The following is an 8,047-nucleotide window of genomic DNA, read 5'->3' on the forward strand; positions in this document are numbered from 1 at the left end:
AAAAGAATATGTTTTGGCAATGGTAAATAATTTGTTGATAATAATTTATACAACATTAACATTAAATAGGACATCATCCATAAATTCACATGTGTCGCACAAAGAAAAACTTGTCACTTAATTGAAGTCAGACGAGCTATTATATTACAAATGCCTATTCCAAAATCATATTATGGTGAAGTAGTTTTAACCACTACTTGTCTAATTAATCATGTGTCATATCGTATTATAGGTAATGTTAGTCATGTTCAGTTTATGATCTCACATTTTCTTCTGCTTTTACGTTACAGGTCTTGAATCTCAAGTATTTGATTGTGTATCTTTTTCCATGTGCATAAGCAACACCGAACTAAGTTGGACTCATGTGTCTTTAGGTGTGTCATTTTGGGTTATTCACCTAACAAAAGAGGGTACCCATGTTATCATCCTTTCAATTATAAGTACTTTTGTTTCTAAAGATGTCACTTTCACAAAAATATGACTTACTTCACTCATACTCATCTTCAAAGGAAGAGCGTAAATGACTCTGACTCTGAGTTTCAGTTTCTGATTCATAGCCATAACTTTCCTAAAACTTCTGAGTCTACTTCTAAACCTGAATTATTGCTTATTGTGAGTAAACTTATTCATAGTCATTGTCCTAAATCTACATCTAGTTCTATTTAGGTTCCTTCACTGTCTTATATTTTACAGGAACCAACACCTCTAGCATTAATTATAATGTATCCGAGAAAAAATAAATCTGATCTACTTCAGAAACAACTTCAGTCGTCTGGATCGAAAACATATATTGAAAATTATTCTTCTATTGGGTGATTCTCAAATTTTAGATACTTGTGATATTGATTCGAATGATTTATTCATTGTTTCGAAAAAAGATAAAAGATCTTGTCCATCTAAGTATAGATATCATATTTTTCAATATGTCTTATTTGAACATATTTCCATGCAATATCAAAATTTTATTCCAGATATTGATTATGTGAGAAGTTTACCACATGTTGAAGAAGCATTGGAATATAAAAGTTGGGTCCAAGCTATAAGTGAGGAAATGAAAAAAAATGATATTTGGGAAATTATTGAGAGGCGGGGAGGAAAAAAGCCAGTTGGATGTTGATGAATTTATACTTTAAAGAAAAAATTACATGACACTCTTGATCGTTACAAGGCTAGACTAATGGTAAACTTTTAGACTCAGACTTATGACATTAATTATGAGGAGACATTTGCATTAGTGGTAAAGATGAATATAATTCAAATCTTATTATCTATTTTTGGTTATTCTGGATGCAAAATAAAATAATTTGATGTTAAAAATATTTTCTTGCATGTAAACATAGATGAGGAAGTGTATAGAGACTCCACCAACTTTTAGTATCACACGTGGAGGTAACAAGGTGTGTCCATTGAAGAAGACTTATATGCACTAAAGCAGTCTCACCAGATATGGTTTAGAAGATTCACAAAGTCAATGTTGTGCTTAGGCTTTTAAGCAAAGTTAGGGAGATCACACTTTGTTTTTTAAACATACCTAATGAGAAAAATATATTGTACTTCTTATTTATGTTGACAATATTATTATTAGTAGTGGTGATTTGACTGCGAGATAACTACTTACAAAGAAATTACCAAAAAAATTTGAAATGAAGGACCTTGGAAAATTCAAGTACTTCTTGGGAATTGAGGTAGCTCATTCAAATAAAGATATTTTTATCTCAGAAAATATGTGTTTGATCTTTTACAAGAAATAGGAAAACTTGAATGCAACCCTACTAGTCTTCCTATTGGACAAAATCATAAGATCATGAAGAGAAGAATGTCAAAGTTGACCAAGGTCAGTATCCGAGGTTAATGGGAAAGTTGAATCACATGCACAAACTAGGTTGAATTTGGCATATGCAATCAGTGTAATGAGGCAATTCATAAATGATTTGAGGGCGAGACACTTACGTGTTGTTGTCAATATTCTAGAGTATCTCAAAGTCACTCCATCTTGAGTAATCTTGTTCAAAAGAGGTGAAAGTATAACTCAGGAGACTTACACTAATGCTAATTATACCTTCTTGTGTAGAAGCCTTTGGAGGAATAATAAGCAAAATGAAGATGCTCAATTAACTGTTCCAACATAAGTGCCAGAAGATTTGAAAATACAATGTGAAGATTCTATAAAATTGTTTTGTGACAATAAATTGACCATCAGTATTGTATATGATTCGATTCAATATGATAGGACAAACCACATTTAAATTGATTTTAGCATGCATATTAACAAAATATTTGAAAAATGGTTGACATTATTTTCGAAAAATTTGCTTAGTAATAATTCAGTTCAATTTTAAATTAAAATCAAGTTAACCATTAATTTAATTTGGTTTGGTTTTATAAAAACTTTAATAGTTCAGTTTAATTCTTGTAAATCTTTTTTATAATTCAAATTAGTTCAGTTTGATTTTAGAGGTTAAAGGTACTGCAAAGAAGTATAAAGAAGTATTACCGTGATATCCAATCAAAATATTTTATATTGTCAAATCATAACAGTATTTTAAAAATAAAAGTGTGATGTGGCGGAATACACGGGTTTCATTTGTTGACTGTGTAAAAATATTTTACACTTTCGGTGCATATTTCTTTTTCTTTTGATTTTAACAAAATACACTGGCATAAATAAAAATATATCTATTAACAAAATTTTAAAGAATGATTGATATTGTTTTCAAAGAAAAAATTCAAAAAGAGATATAAGGTAAGAATTAGGGATGACAATGTGCAGGATTTGGGCATGGTACTATAATACCTATATCCATACCTGTAATTTTAAAAAATCCCCGTATCCGAGTCCTTACCCGCTTGGGCACCAAAGTTATCACCCGTACCCGTGCCCTATGAGTATGTAAGTACCCATACCCGTACCCGTTATCCGTATTCCTATTAAAAATAAATAGATCAATTATTAAATATCATATAACTTTATGTTTTTAAAAACATTAAAAAGTTTTAAAATAATTTATTGTTAAAATAAACAAACACTTACGTAATGGTTTAACATTGATATATTTTTAAAATTGATAGACATACATTTTTATATAATAATATAAATTAAAATATACAAATATAAATGGAATATATATATATATATATATATATATATATATATATATATATATATATATATATATATATATATATATATATATATATATATATATATATATTATATATATATATATATATATATATATATATATATATATATATATATATATATATATATATTCAAGCTCATCCCCATACTCGCATCCGTACCCGCTTATTTTCGTGGGTAATTATCCGAGCTCATACCCGTACCCACTTTTGCGGGTTTTTACCCTACATGTTTTGGGTAATTTTGCGGGTGCCCATTGAGGATGAGTCAAATTGTCATACCTAGTAATAATTCTGTTTACCGTTTAAAATAGTTCGATTTAAAAAAATTACTTGATATTGATTTACTTCAATTCTAAATTAAAGTCAGGTTCATCAATCCATTAATTTATTTCGGTTTGTCTTTTTACAAAACCAACACAAAAGGAGCTTGAAAATTATAATTCCACTAATTAACATTATAATTATAATTTCAATTAGGGAAATGTCAATATTTCAACAAAAATACACACGGAAAATTATTAATGTTCAATTTTGAAAATACATGGGTGTATTTTTTTAAAAAAACAAATATCAATTGATAATATAATATAATTAATTAATAGGAAATATATATTTTATTTAATCATATTTTATTTTTAAAATACTATATGATATGATTGATTGTTAAAATTATATTAAATGATAATGAAAAACAGTTTTATTTATTTTATTTTTTTCTTTCTAGTTTTTAATATCAACTAAGTACGTTGCCTTTCTTATTTTTATTTTGAATTATATTAAATTTCATGTATCATTTTATTTTATTTTTAATTATTTTAATCAAAACACATAATAGAAAATAATAAAAAAAATGCACTCAGCCAAAACTGAACCTATAGATTATCAGCCAATACTGAACCTACGGTTGGTAGGTTGAAGGACAAGTAAGTAGTATCACCTCTGAACCACTATATACATTTGTTATGCTTTTTCACAATTCTATACTTAATATTTAAAAAAATTATTTTTTAGATTTGTCAAAAATCAGCATATTTGAACTATATTAATTCAAATTAATCAAAATATCTTAATTTTTCATTAATATAAAAAAGAGATTAATTATTATACACTGTCAGTGTAAAAAGTTTTACACCGTCGATTCATCACCATCACCCGTTTGTATTATTTTATAGATTTTTAAAATAAAAGTCAAACTTCTTTTAATATCCAACGTCTATAATTAAGTGATGGTGTAAAACCCTTTTACACTGACAGTGTATTTCAATTAATCTCTACAAAAAATAATCATTTTCTATATTAAAGATCAGAGAAAATATTTATTAAAACATTATATTAAATTAAAATGCGATTTATGAAAGTTTTGCATGATTTTTTTATAAACCACATTTAAAAATAAAAATATTTTAAAAATGTAATTAAAATCCATAAAATATGAACTATTTGTGATTTTTTAAAATATATTTTAAAATAATAATTAAATGTGTAATATTCTTTTGTAGAGATTTTGATTAAATATTATTTTAAAAATAATGTGACTTAAATGTAAAGACATTTTTATTCATATAGTATTAAACTAATGTGATTTAAATGTTGTAACAAATTTGCATCCATTAAATAATTAAAAGTGAAAATAGAAAAAGTCACATATGATATTGAAAATAAATAGAAAATAAAAAAATATCAGTTAGTTTGTCACAGAGACATTTTTGTTGAGTCATATTTTCATAGGTAAAATTGATTTTTGTAGGGGTGCAAAAATCGCATATATATTAAAGGACAAAATGATATTAACAATATTTTATATTATGAATATTAATATATTATTTTTACAAGAATTTAATTGAAATACACCGATAGTGTAAAAAGATTTTACACTGTCAGTTAATCATAGCCGGTGGATGTTGAAATAAGTTTGACTTTTATTTAAAAAATCTATAAAATAATGCAAATGAGTGATGATGATGAATCGATTGTGTAAAATATTTTACACTGACAATGCATAGTAATTAATCTCTTTTTACAAGAACATACTTAATTTCATTTTACCACAAATTTTGAGAATTCCAATGGAATATAAATGTGAATAATCTTTATATGACTTCATAACAATTATTACATCTAGGAGTGTTAAAAAACTATTGAATCAAACCCAACTTTTAATCAAACTGAACCAAATAAAAAAATAACCAAATTAATTATAATCGAACCACTAATTCAATCACATTCTCCAAACTAAAATTAACCATGAATAACTAAATCAAGTTGTTTAGAATCGAATCATCATAAAGATTAATGTTAAATAATTAACATATCTCAAGTTTGTTGAATCATGAGGAGGAACACCAACATTAGGCCAAGAGCAACACACAAGTGAGAGAAATATCACATATCCATATAAAATCTTAAGGTGATATGTGCGTGGATTCTCCCACCTATAAATATTTATGTCTCCACATTTATAATCAATGTGTAACTCTAACTCATTGACTTATTATTCTTAATACCCCCCTCAAGTATGAGCCCATAATACTCCCCCTCAAGTGAAAACTCTTTTGTCCACATACAATTGTACCGCCGTTGACACCTCTTTTTTGAGCATTTCAATACACCTTTTCATGGGTATTTTGATTTCAATGGGACACCTCTTCTTGGGCATTTCGCTATAAGTAAGTCAGTCTTTTTATTCGAACCAAAGACTCGTGATACCATTTGTTGGATCATGAGGAGGAACATCAATATTGGGCCAAGAGCAACATACATGTGAGAGAGACACCACATATCCACCTAAAATCTTAAGGTGATAGGTGTGTGGATTCTCCCACTTATAAATGTTCAAGTCTCGACATTTATAACCAATGTGGAGCTCTAACTCACACTTGACTCATTATTCTCAACAAAATTATCACTTCACCCCAAATTTAAACTTAATTCTAAAAAAATAGTTCTCTTTAAATCAAAATCTGGTTGAAACTTTAGAGAAATTTTGCGGTAAATAATATTATGCACCTGCTTGATTCTAGTTGTAGTAGTGATTAAGTTTCTATTTGGATTATGATTTTTCAAGCACAAATTCCACAAAATTAAAGATATTGTGATTCTTGAAGCGATGTTGGAAGTAGAGGACTGGCTTCTTGGGTTATGCTACAACGCTACCATTATTTAAGCTCAATATTATTCTCTCATTCTATGTAATTTTGCTAGGTATTTGTTTTTATTTCTTTATAAGTTATTCCGTTCTAAAACCAAAAATGATTGATGGAACAATGATATAGGATCTTGGATCGATGGAGTAAGGTTCTGGTATGGTAGATAGGGGACTCACCTTCCAGGATAGCACTTCGACGTCAAAGCCAGCGAGAGAATGAAGAGCAAAGTGAGAGTGAGAATGATTTGAATACCTAAAATGATGTGCTTTCTCTCTTATATAAAACGAAAGATTAAAATCGTCAGTGTGAGGGAAAACACATTATATATATGGCCATTGGGATTAATTAGACGATGATTGATGCATTTGGAGGACATGATCCTTTGCCCTTGGTGGAATGAGGGGTCACTTACTTCATGTGTTCTTTCATTGGAAGCTGCTCTTGGGATCATCGCTATGGGCCTTGCTCTTTTTACCCCAGAGATTTTACTATCCTTTGTAACACAAGAAAAAATAAAAGATTTAAGTGAAGATATATTTATTCTTGCCGAAAGAAAATTTATTACATCATAACTTTAATTTGCCTTTACACATGAAATGAGAGAAAATTTAACCAAGTTGGTTGACCACTATTTATCGTCTTTTAACTCACTTATGCATATTAGCGTGTCTGACTTCAATCTTTATCTAGGATAAATTCATGCAACTTCAAGTTAGAATCATTTATGACGTACTTGTCGGGAATCTGCATCCCTTTCTTAGGGACTTTGATTGTCATTTCTCTTAGTTGTTTGCTGAGAGAGGCAACGTTAATCTCCACGGCCTTTTTATCATCTTTTTCGTTCTTATTACGTTGCAGGGCCTTGTGTATCCTCCAGGCTTCACATAGGATGACACACACACTCACTGGTTCGTTGTGCCCATTGTATTATTTCTGCTTGAGTCGTATAGAAAAAGCCACTACATCCATTATTGATGTGAAAGGCATACCTAGGATGCAGTTGTAGATGATTATGCAGGTAACCACCAAGAACTTTAGATTAGTTGTCCCGGTGTCTCCCCTTTATCCTGAGGCGAGCATAAATTTAATATACCCCTAGGGATAAGTCATCGTGCCATTAAAGGCCTGTAAATTAAACTCTTTGTAGGACCATAACTTCTATTTTCTCAGCCTAAGTTTTTCAAAAATATTCACATACATGATGTCGCAAGAACTCTAGTGGTCTATGAGGATTCAAGATACATCATAATTGGCCTTGGAAGTTATTATTACAAGAGGAATTATCTCATTTTGGATTGTGTCGCCTTTCTCGCTATCCAGAAATCTGAGGACGAGCCCTTTCAGCTCCTTCTTCTTTTAAGGATCCCTTTGTAAGGGTTACTCGATATAGAGAAACCATATATGATAGAAGCAATATCCTGATGTTTTTCCTTTCGATCCTCATCTTCTTTACTACTATTGTCCTCCTTTCCTTTGACTCTGACTACCACTTCAATAGCCTTCTGGAGTAGGACTATTCTCTGCAAGGAAAGCGTTTCTTTTTTAGCAACTCTTCTCAGCTTCTAGTCTCCTTTTATTTCTCGGTTATACTCTGTGAGACGCCCCTTTTGATCATCTCCTCAATGGTGTCTTTTAGATTGAAGTACTCGTTAGTATTGTGTATGTGGATCTTGTGGAAATGATAATACTTGGACTTATTTGTCCTCGAGGATTCCTTAACTATATAATGGTTCTTTACCCTGGCTTCTTTGAATTAA

The sequence above is a fragment of the Lathyrus oleraceus genome, chromosome 4, assembly GCF_024323335.1.
Source record: "Lathyrus oleraceus cultivar Zhongwan6 chromosome 4, CAAS_Psat_ZW6_1.0, whole genome shotgun sequence".
In the NCBI taxonomy this organism is placed as follows: domain Eukaryota; kingdom Viridiplantae; phylum Streptophyta; class Magnoliopsida; order Fabales; family Fabaceae; genus Lathyrus; species Lathyrus oleraceus.